At 39.6% G+C, this 12,662-nt stretch overlaps 1 protein-coding gene across 1 annotated transcript in view; it reads right to left on the reverse strand.

The window, feature by feature from the left end:
* Window positions 1–1,264: 1,264 nt before the first annotated feature.
* Window positions 1,265–12,662, reverse strand: part of mafa (MAF bZIP transcription factor a) — an 88,189-nt gene continuing 76,791 nt past the window's right edge. The window contains exon 3 of the mRNA XM_061701255.1: window positions 1,265–2,662. The gene's annotated coding sequence lies outside the window, so the exon portion shown is untranslated. The remainder of the gene's footprint in view (window positions 2,663–12,662) is intronic.

Genomic DNA, 12,662 nt, shown 5'->3' on the forward strand with positions numbered 1-12,662 from the left:
CAGTTAGGAATTTTGTAAATTGTGCGGCACATGAGTAAACATAGTAAACAATAGGAGAAACGTCTCATAAAGAAGTGGGTGAAGAAGCTGAGTCACTGGAGCACAGAGAAAGAATGCAGAGGAGAGAAAGGTAGACTAATGGGTGACTCTGCATCCATAGAGTTCCCTACCATTTGCATCCCAACAACCCACCTGCCCACCCACATATCCATCATGTTAATATACCTACAACATGGCCAAGTGGGTAATATATCTTTGACCTCTGATTACGCTAACAGCTTATTGGTTGCACACTGAACAATCCCATTATGTTGACGATCTGTTTACATACTGCCTTGCTCTTTAGATTAGTCTGTGTATGTGTGTGTGTCTGTCTCCGACAGCAAAAATCATATATTTCGCTCTGTGTTTGTATGCACATTCTACTGTATGTATTGCCTGCGCTCCCCCTTTGAATGGCGACATACATCTTGAGCTTGGGCAGTCTTGGCGAGCAAATGCTGCCTAATGGTCACGTCAGGAACCATCTACTAATATTTTAAAATATATAGCCTTTAATTAAACAGTAGTAGGAAAAATGTAGAGCTTTATAGTTGAGAATCATGTAAACTCAGTTCGAAGCATCTGGTCCTCATTAGCACAAAGTAAACATCAAGCAGGATATAAGGTCATGGCAGGCTAGAGAGCTAGCAACATAACATGCTAACAATTTAAGGTCAGTTGGGGGGTTGAGCTCTTCAATGTTGCCTTTGAACACATATATACTTTTAGGGGTGAACGGACACAACTAAAAGTTGGATACTGTTCACTTTCTGATCTGTACTTTAGTTTTGGACTTTCCTGGCAGCGTGTTGATTCACTGAGATGTACAAATCCTTTTGACGTTGGATGAATGGACAGCTGCTGGCACGATGCCCTGTACCACTTTGTAAGCTGCCATTTAATTGGCGCACCCCAGTTTGCCTCCCCTCTTCTCATCCTCCACCCACGCTCACTGTGGCCAGGTTCTGTGGGACATCCAAAGTGAGGTTACATGTCCTTTAAAATAGGTTAAGACCTATCAACTCTGCTGTTGCCTATTAGGTTGAGTAGCAACGTTCACCATAGGAATAGGTGAGTTAAAACTACATGTTGTGTTACTTGTGAGGAGAAGTGATGAGGCTTATGTAGTGATCAAGTTCCAACTCAACATGCAGCATCTCTGGCTATACAGTGTCGAAATACTGTACATATATACAGTGGTATATCTTAGCAATGCTGTGTTTTGGTTGCAAACCTCTTAGCATGTTCTAGCTTATTTCACTGAGCGTCAAAGTGAACAATTTGTTTCCTCAAGTGAAATGGCTGCCTGTAGCATCCAACAAAGAGCAAGGTTTTCCTCGTGTCATGCAGCAGGGAAGCAGATTGACGGAGTCGTAAAAAAGTGATAGAAGCCTCTGTGCAGATCACTCACTTAGAGGTAGGGGGTGTAAAATGGTGGAAGTGCGGTGTTCGGTTCCATGTTGACCATGTAAAGTTGTCTTTCGTTTCCACTGAAGTTGTCTGTCCACCGGTTTGGCATCTTGTCTGTCAGTCCATTTGATTATCGTAATGGTCCACTGACGACATAGGTGTCCTAGTTTACATTGCAATCGATGAGGTGTTCTTTCCCGTTTATTAGGTCAGGAGTAGAGCACCGACAACCATGCAAAGCAAAAGGTTGCCCCTAAAAGGAGAAGGCGGGCAGCTCCAACAGGAAAAATTACAATGAATGAAGGTAATGAATGAAGGAAACAGCCGAATAATACCAGTATAAAGAGAAATTTAACTTTTTCCAAGCCATGTTCAACTCTTGAAACACAGACGGTTCCTTTTCACGACGGCTTCATTATTACAGATATAGTTTGTGGTGTTGCCTTGTAATGTCTCAAGCATTTCTTTTCCTATAGCTAAGATATTTATGCCGTCTAATAAAACCACATAATTGTGTTTTAGCATGTTTATATTAGAACAAAAATATTTCTAAAATATCCATGTATGAATGTTGAGATCTATAGTACGGAAGAGCTGCAGTGATACACTATGTAGTGTATAGTGTTTCATGTTTGTCTTCTTCCATATCTATTTACATGTACTAAAATGGATACTGGAGGGGGAAGACCAGGACAGTGATTATTGGAAGCACTTTTGCCTTTTTAACAGTCCCAATAAGCTGAAGAGAAATGATACTGGAAATGATAATTAGATGGTGTCTGGAACAAGAAGGATAGTGGCTTCATGTGGAAAATGGTGGGCCATGAGGACTATACACAGTCGTGAAGGTTTATGGGATGGTGAGAATGATTTGGTATGTGGCCCGCATCAGAAGTGTGGGAACGGTTTTATTATGATCTATTTACAGAAGCATGCATTAGTGAAGTTACTGCTGCAGGGAAAATAATCCTCCCGTTGTCACTGTCTCTTGAGTTTAGTCTTTTTATTTTTCCCCTTTTTTGTGTTTTATAGAGAAAAAAATGGAGGTAAAATATCAGGGAAAGAGTCAGAAGTAGCAGTTTTGAGGGATTTCAGCAGGTCTGTCTTTCGTTCCCCCCATTGAAGACGTTTTTGAATGTTGTGCTTTGTTGGTGTCTTCATGCTATTGGCCAGCCGTTCTGATGTCCGAACAGCTCAGTTGTAGAGTTGTCTGAGAAAAGAAAAAGGGAGAGGTAGGGAACAGACAGAAAAATAAAATTGTTATTCAAGTGTGACTCAGACAACTACACTCTCACACATGCATGTAGTGCTTCCATACAACGGCTATAATGTGCAGCATGAGACACTGAAGACCACATTACGAGCTGTATGGTACTTTTGTCTCAGCATGCATGGTTTAGGGTGACACACAGTGAGTCACGGTCACATGATATAAGGGTGGGGAGGGCTCTGCTGTCACTGATGCCAGTGTAAAAACAAAGGCAGAGTGACCACCCTGTGAGTGTACATAGTGAGCCCACTTGGCAGAGATTCAGAGTGACAGTGTCGTCTGTATGGAGGCTGACTCTTCAATCAGTTTCAATTAAGGCCAAAGGTAGACGTTGGAGCTTCTCCAAGGTGTCTTTGTGTTATAAGTTTTTTTTTTTAACTTGGTCATACTACACATACATGTTTATAAAAAACACAGAATAGCTATTTGATATTTGTTGATTCGGGACACACCAATCATGTTTTGTTGGTGGGCCATTAGCTCCACAACAAAGTTGTCGATACCACTGCATAAATAAACAAAACAAATTGATATTGAAGTACAAATTACGCTTCATGCTCCCTTGCAAATTCCAATATTTCTTTGTTCGCTGGTTTTCTCCAGTGATTATTTATGAACTGAAATGCTTAATTGAATTAATAGTTTTTGTCGTACATTGTTAGTATCTCTAGTCTTGTTTTTGTTAGCCTTTGGTGTAAATAGCGTTTGCTATGATTCATCAACTGCCCCGACCAGAGCACCTTCATATAAAATCTCAGTCTCAGTTAATCCACATTTCACTTTTATTCAGTTCATGTAACAATTGTTTTACACTGTTCCTTGCTTGGAACCTTTTGTCTTCATATTCAGGCAGTCTTTCCAACTATTGATTGCCATTCTAGTAGTTGTGTCATACACGCAGTTAAGTCCATCGCCCTTCTCCAAGTGACTCTACCCTCTAAACCACAAATTGCTGCAAACTCTACATCGCTGCATTGTCCACCTTTCGCACAGCGGAGAGTCATGTGAGCCAATAAGCTCACCGAAGAGATCACAGCCATTGCCCCAGGCATGCTACATCCACTCTGAGGGAAACGGCAGCAGTCAGGACTCAACAGCTCTTCAAGACTCCATGTGGTCCCAGGGTGTGTGATAACAGAGTATGTGATGGGAATGCAGGGCCATTTGGACCTGCAAAGCCAGGTGTTAGTACTTCAGCTCCCCGCCTCATCAATAATTGACAGAGGCAAACCAATCAGAACAATTTGCTCCCCACAGCGAAGTGCTAGAGCAGCCTAACACTGGTGAATCATTAATGAGGCAATTAGCAGAAATGTTTAGACGGTTCGCCCCCACTGGCAATGAATGCTCTTCTGATGCAACTGCGAGAAGTCTCTTCGTATTGGTGCTGCAGATGATGGAGTGATGTGCAGGCCAACACAAGCTGAAGCAAATAAAGAGGCACAAGATTGCTTCCAGACTGAACCAAGCCACCTTAGACTGCAGCATAAGTTGCGGTGGTGCCAGTTCTCCATCTGTTGACCACAGCTCAGAGCACCAATAATGGGAACAAACCCAATTGGCTATTACCATGGGAGATTGACCTTTATTGGTGGTTGTTACCATTGCACAGACCAACAGATGCTGTCTCCTGGGTGATTCAAGTGTGGGAGAGCCTTTATGGACATGGATAAAATCGACCTCAGTGACATCACTCAAACATGGGGGGGAGAAACAACAACAACAACAGCAAAGATGGCGTTTGCCTTTGAAGATCAGAGATCCCGAATTGTTGTTTCAGAGGAAAATCAAAGCCACAAGGGATCTCCTCACAAAGCCTCATTGATCAACCATATTGGAACAATTTTATAGTATATCAATGCTCCTCTGCCTGCTTTCTCAGCCATGGGTCTTGTACAGGCTCAATTAAACCAGCGACCTTGATCTCAGGAACCAATTGTACAAATGCAAAATGGTGCGTGGGTATTTGCAAATCACATGCGCTTCCTTCATTTTTAAAGTCCCTATAAATAGAAAATGAATGCCTTCTAAATTTGACACACCACAGAGAAGTGTGTTGTTAACAAGCCTGCCCCCAAAATCTCAAATTATATAAAATGAAGCTTCAAAATCTTGAAAAATCAAGCCATTCCCTCCACTGTCGCACGTTGTGGGTGTGTTTGTTTAATATGCTGAACCCAGGCCCCTGTCTACTGTCAATCAAATACCTGCACTACAACCTGGAAAAATGAATTCTACTTCGTCTAGCACATTTCTTATGCCTTCTTATCCCACTGGGTCATTGCGGGGCTTTTCCACACCGCGACAATGAGGTGCTCTAAAGCAGACATGCCAGTGCGAACCCCTGTTCCACACGCTGGTTGCCACGTCAGACAAAAAAATTAAAAAATCCCTATATCCATACGTACTCAATGTTGACAACAACGCCCTCTAAAGTGGTCACGGCAGTGGAGTATCAGAAGGGAAAGTGTATTTACGGGATGTAGGCATAGCTAGCTAGCTAACTGGAAGTCACATTTGTGCCAGATAACGGATGATGCTAACGAAGACGCTCAAGTTCTTGTACACTGGGTAATGGGAAACGTGTGCTAGACTATAAAGTGCGTCACACTGTGCCTTTTTACCCACGACCTAAAAATCAGGAAAACTGAAATGGTGAAAAACAGTTTGACATCCATATCGCCACAAATTTTTCTTTTTTTTTTTTTTAAATTTGCACATTTCAACAATTATCGTTAAGCTTATATGATGTTTTAAAGAAACAAATCCCAGAATTCAAATTACAGGATCTTTAAATTACATTATAGTAAATACTAAATTCTAAAGCCAAGAGATTGTAGATGTTAACTGTTAACTATATCAATGTTTCACCTGACTTAATTTTATACATACTGTATACACAGGCAGCACCGTGAACGAGTGGTTAGCACGTTTATCTGATAGTTCTGATGTTTGGGGTTGGAGTCTCTGGTCCAGACTTCCTGTGTTGGAGTTTGCATGTTCTCCCCACACTTACGTGAGTATTCTGCAGGTAGTGCAGCTTCCTCACACGTTCCAAAAATATACCTCTTAGGTTATTTGAAGACTAATTTTTCCATAGGTGTGAATGTGAGTGTGAAAGTTTGTCTATATTTGCCCTGGCAACCAGTCCAGGGTGTAACCCGTCTCTCAACTAAAATCAGCAGGGATAGGCTCCAGCTCACCCACGTTCCTAATGAGTATGAGCGGTATAGAAAATGGATGGATCGATATCTTTTCGAGACTGATATTAATTGAATAATTATTTCTTCATAATTTGGATAGTTATGTGAAATTGGTTGTTGATGAATCATGTCTTATAATGTGACAAGATGTAGTGTACTACTTGGCTGCAAACAGTAGAAGAACTGTTGATTCATGTTCAACTAGTTTGCTGCCGAAAGAAGACTGGCATTACATCAGCGATGGGAAGTTGGGCAACATTCACAAAGAACTCCACTGGGGCACAACTAGTGTATCTGCGCAACACCGGCATCAGAACAGGAGTTCAGAAAGAGATTATCCTCTCACATTACAAACAAACAAAAAAAACAAACACTTTTTTTGTTGTCTTTGCATTTTATAAATGACTTTGAAAAGCTGGTATACGTCATTGATAAGAAGTCAGGTCAGTCTGTGTTGCTGATATTGACACTTGTCTTTTTAATGGTTGTTATCCACTTTTATAGCCCTCTTCGGATGCTGTTGGGGAAAACAGGAAATTTGCAGGATGGCTTGAGAGAGTCATAACCCTGGCACCTTTGTGTTTTGAGATTAGCCTGTAATTAAGATTGTAAACCAATATTTATTAAACAGTAGTATAAAACAAATGAGAACTGAAGTCTGTCATAATGCATTTCGATAGCCTCTCACAGAAGCATTTTTTACTATACTATACGTTATTTAGTGTCCTACAGAAATCAGTCACACATGAAGTGTATGTACACTTACACAAATTTCAGTTTTCAGTTTTTTCAGCTTTTGGGTATGGATGTACTTTTTTCCCCCACCATCTATCCACCCCAACTTTCCAGCTGATGTATTTTAGTGCTCTGAAAATAAAACATCAACAGCCTCTCACACAAACAGGCTCCACCCTCTATATTTTACACCATTTGCTAAAGAATGAAAAGGAAGGGATGTCAAAAGCTTTATTGTTTTCATTTTTTACTTTTTACTCAAGTACATAGTTGAATCAAACATTGGATCATGCAATCATGCATTGAAAATAAAGTACTGAGCTTGTGGCTTAATTATTGATACTGGTCACAAGAGCATGTTCGCAACGGGTTTTTACTCTTTTGCTGATGCTTTATCTTGTATTGATCATTTTTCCTCTAACAAGCCTGCAAAGTCTTGATCTGTGAAAGATGGAAAAATACATCAGGAGTATTGGAAATCTAATGCGTTATTACAGGAAGTGGAAGCTATATGGTTTCATTGACATCCATAATGGGAATATGAAAACAAAGGAAAAGAACAAAGGATGTTTGTCAAGAGGATTTTTACACTCCTTTAAACAAAGTGATTAGCAATGATGGCATAAAGTACTAACACATTGTTTTGTTTTCCAAAACTAAAATCTTCTAATATGATATCACCCTCCAATAAATAATATTTAAATATTTACTTTCCCAGTAACTTCAGAGCAACACAACTCTAGTAAATTACGTTAAAAGTGAATAAAAACAAAATGGTGACATAATAAAAATTAAAATCTATAAGTACAATAAATATATACATTCGATAATATGTTCAGTACATTAATAGACAAGTTTATTTATAAACTTTGTCTTAAAATCAGTAACCGTTTCTCAGTTCTTGGTAGTTGCAAATATGGTTCCCACATGTCCTTAGATGCAAATATTTGTGGTTCCTATGGAAATAGTTTATCGCTACACGGTCATCGAATCAGTCCTGTGCTCTTCCATCACAGTCTGATTTGGTGCTGCTACAAAAAAGGACAAACTCCGACTGCGACGGACAGTGGACCTACCCACCCTTGAGGACTTGCACGCTGTCAGAACTAAGACAAGAGTGTGCAAAATCCTCTTGGACTCTCCACATCCTGGTCAGCAGCTCTTCTAGCTCCTTCCCTCAGGTTGGCGCTACCGAACAATGCAAACTAAAACTAGCAGACATTCCAACAGCTTCTTCCCTCTTGCCATCAACTTCTTAAACAGCTAACCTACAATTCCATTGCAACATGCTGGCAATTTTTTTGTCTTTGAGTTTGTTGTCACGGCGGCACGGTGACCGACTGGTTAGCACATCTGCCTCACAGTTCTGAGGACTGGGTTTCAAATCCCCGGCCCCGCCTGTGTGGAGTTTGCATGTTCTCCCCGTGCCTGCGTGGGTTTTCTCCGGGCGCTTCGGTTTCCTCCCACATCCCAAAAAAAAACATGCGTGGTAGGTTGATTGAAGACTTTAAATTGCCCTTAGGTGTAAATGTGTGCGTGAATGGTTGTTTGTTTATATGTGCCCTGCGATTGGCTGGCGACCAGTTCCGGGTGTGCCCCGCCTCTCGCCTGAAAATAGCTGGGATAGGCTCCGGTACGCCCGCGGCCCTAGTGAGGATGAAGCGGAACGGAAAATGGATGGATGGATGGAGTTTGTTGTCACATTTCAGTCGGGCCAATTATACATTACCCGTGCACTCACTGTAGTAGTCTCGCGACGCTGCACTATTTGCATATCTGTTGTTGAACAATACTGTCCATTCATGCCAAAGTAGCATCTGCACCACTTGCACACTGACTGAGGAGTATCCGCAACATTGCACAATCGACATTGTCCCAGACTGTCGCACTACTAGTCACTTTAAACTGCATACATTCCTTGAAGTGTCGGCGCCCTTTGCACAATGGTCATTGCACCGGACTATTGCTATATTAGTCATTCAAACTGCTCTAATTGCTAGAGGACTCTGCATCCTTTTGCACAATTGTCAAAATAAATAAATAAATTGTACCGGCATTACCAGATTACGAGCAACCTTTAATTGCTCAGCGACTGTTTTTCTCAATTTCTTTATGTTTCAAAAGTATTCTCTGTCAGTTGACTGTCTGTTGTTGTACTACAGTGGCTACCGGAGACAAATACCTTGTGTGTTTTTTGCACATACTTGGCAAAATAAAGATGATTCTGATTCTATCCTTTGTCACTTTCCATTTTCTGCAAAGATAGCCCACTTAGACAGAAAAAAAAGTGATACTAAAATTGATATTGGCCTTTGATCTGATGTGACATATTCCAAGATTTTCCTTGACAAACAGGGACACCTTTTTTGTTTGTTTTTACAGATGGGAATCCTTTTAAAAACTGTGACAGTAAGTGGAATTAGAAATGCAAATAAGCAAAAACTCACATTTTTACTAAATCCTTCTCATAAAAATGTACTTATTAGTTAGTTATTAGACCACCACCGAATGTAAAGTTTTTTTTAATTGTAATTACCAAATATGTTTGTATTTTTCTGTAACAATGTGATATTGTTATCCATTCATTTTAATTATATTGTTTTATGAAGCTGAAAAGGTGCATTATTATATTTTAATAAATACATGCATTAATAAATTAAGAAAAAGTTCTCGTGTTGTTGAATGTTATGATTGTCTGACTTCTCAGAGAAGCAGGGAGCCAGCTCAAATTGTGTGTGAATTTAGTTTGAAATTCTTCTTCCTTGTTCAAACTGGTATAATGTTGACACAAATGAAAATTCACTGAAATTCAAAGTCTGCATTAAAACACCTCATGTTGCCTGATGGTGTATTCTCGTTTTTATGACAAGTGGTCTAATTTGTTAAGAACTATACCATGGGACTTCAGTTGTCTGAAACATTTCTCGTTTGTGTGGTCCACATAATATACAAACTTGACTTTTTTTTTTTTTTTTTCCCCTTGCGAGACCTCAAAATCATGGCGATCATTGCATCAGATAAGTGCAATAAGTGCAGTTTTACAGGCCACTGGGTCAAGTGGAGTTTGACTCAGTGGAGCACTGAGGAAAGTAGTCATCATCATTTAACGCCCTCTTTTCATCTATGAGTAAAAAGCACTATGGTGGAAACTCTAATCAGATACACTGCACACACATTATTTATCACATATAGATAAGAATAAAATGAGCATATTATGATGTACTGCTGAGGAAATTCCCAATCAAATCAAAGGGTTTTACTAGTTCCCGTATATGCTCGAGACTGGGGAGAGAACCAGTGTAGAAGCACCATGCACATTCTGTGTTGCTAGATTATCTCACGAAGAATGAGTAATTTGCTGTTTTAATGTCGCCCAATACCGAACATGGAGTTTTTAATGTGAGTAAAATAGGAGCAGCAAAGTATCCCGAAACTTAATATGGGAACTAATGATAATGCTCAGCTGTGCTTTTTTTTTTAAGAATTACATTTATTTTCATATTCTTGCACAGCATATTGTTTATTAGCTATAGTTCGTGATGGTTCTGAAAAACTAAAATATAAAGTTACGTTGATTGGATTTTTTTTAAACAAGAATACACATAAAGAGTCGTGTACCTCCAAATCTATATACAGTACATATACATTTTACTTTATTTAAAACATTGTGGTGCCTGTCAGGAGGAAAATAGACGAATGTGACTGAAAGTGGAGCAATGACATTTTGAGCAGGCATTGTAAAAGCTCAATGGATCATCTGTCAGTTTTAAACGAGCAGGTTGAGCGAGACGGACAAAGGAAAAATAGAGAGATGAAACTAGGGCTGAAACGAGCATGTCTGTGATATATTGTATCCCGTGAAGCATTGTGACTGCTCTGAGCCTGAGGCCGGACACAATCAAATATTGAGATGATCTTCTTGTGTGATATACTGACAAGTAGGCACGTTTTTTTTTACTGCAGGAAGTCAAGCAGAGATAAAGGGGACCATCTGGTGAATTTTTGAGTCAAATAACTACAGTTGGTTTAGTTCATTCTTCCACTAATTGGAACATTTACCTTTCTATCTATCTTTTGAGGTTGTGTCGCTTTTCCCCCCGCAATAAACAAATGGCGGTCACAGGCCACTTCTGTCTAACCTTCCCAGTCTTCCACATTGAGTGTTGTGTCACGTGTGGGGTATATGCTGGCGGAGAGAGCCGCCTGTCCTCTCCTCTTCCAGGGTCCCATAATCTTCTCCTCTGGAGATCAATACCCATCAGCCTGCTAAAACAAATACATTTATCAAAGCCTGATAGGTGTGTGCTACACCTCATTGCTACAGCGTGTTACATCTGATTGCAGGCCCAGATACTGAGTAGCATCCAGCAGCTGGAGACGCTCCTGCCAGCCCTTGCTCAATTCGTTTCTGTTAAAGTGGTCACATAACACGCAGCGTTGTTTTTGAGCAAGATGATGACAGGCGTTATGGCTCCAGCTGGCAAAAAAAAAAAGGGATGACTTTTCTGTGTTCTCAATCAAGCAAGCTCTGTGGCATTTAAAATTTCATCAGAGGGAAATGTTCCTTATGTCTCCCCTCTGCTGCAGATAAAGAACAGGCGTTTGAGTAATTATGGTGCATTATCGCCAAGGAACATTTCATTGCCACTTTTTAAACTGTGTTGTGAGCAGTGACAAACGAACGACCATTTTAATTCCTATCAGGAGGGAAAACACATTGCCGGAGCCAATGTAGTCAACTCTCACATTCTGCCTCTGACTGACACCATCTGGACCGAATAAAGTGTTTCCCCTTTGAATCAACAGCTGTTGCAAATTACACAGCAACACCTAATCTCGATATATTCCTCATTTTATTCTTGCACTTGCACTACAACCAACTTTGCTTGTCATTTAGTTACATTTTTATGGCATATTTGATCACAGAAAAAAATTGAAAAAAATGTAGACCTCCGCCAAGGAAAAAAAAAAATCAACATCAAATTGTATACCTTAAAAGATACAGTATAGTTGAACCTCAATTCTCCGGCGCCTAGAATTTCATCATTTTAAAAGGTTTTCCTCAATTAATGTGATCCCTTTTTTTTTTTAAATCCTATTGAGAGAGGAAGTAAAATTAAACAGTTGAAACAATGTGGCACTTGATCGGATGGGGCTGTGTTCAGAATAACCGAATCGCATTAAAACCTATTAAATGAGAGTCAGCACTCACCTGCCAACAATTAAAGTGCTGCTGATTACCCCAAAATAAATTTCAGATGTTCCAGTATGCTTTTCCTGGCTTTCTAGCAGAAGCTGGAAGGTTTTTTTTTGTTTGTTTGTTTTTGCTAACACTGACTGCTGTTTTGAACTGTTCATAATTCCTTCCATCTTGTCAAAGGCCCCCCATACATTTACGGCCTAAGAAAAAGATCCCAAAGCATGATGCTGTTACCACCATATTTCACTGTTAATATGGTGTTCTTTTGGTGATGAGCAAGCAGTGTTATATTTGCGCCAAACAAACGTTTTGGAATTATGGCCAAAAATATCAACCTTGGTTTTATTGGACCATAACAAAATCTTTCAAACACATGGGAAAATGTGTTATGGTCTGAGTGGTGGGAAAACGTTTTGAAATGATTTATGACTTTTTTTTTTTTTTTTTTAAATATATATATATATATATATATATATATATGACAAAAACTTCTAACAGGGGTATGTAGACTTTTTATATCCACTGTACCTACAATTTGGCCTCAAAAGTGATTAACGTCTGCTAATACATGTACAGGTATGACATTTATTTCAAGAATTACCTAAAACATTCCATGAACAGTTACATTTTTTTTTTAATGGTGACAAATTAAATAACAGACATAATTCAAAATATAATTAGTCTCAATAGGAAGTTTTGAAAACTTCAGCAAAGTCAACCAGCATGACTGAATGGATCTTGTTTGACATTGGCGGCTCCACTGTAAACATTTCTAGTTTCATTCTGAATCTTCCCATCGTGA

This window comes from Phycodurus eques, chromosome 2 (assembly GCF_024500275.1).
Source record: "Phycodurus eques isolate BA_2022a chromosome 2, UOR_Pequ_1.1, whole genome shotgun sequence".
Classification (NCBI taxonomy): domain Eukaryota; kingdom Metazoa; phylum Chordata; class Actinopteri; order Syngnathiformes; family Syngnathidae; genus Phycodurus; species Phycodurus eques.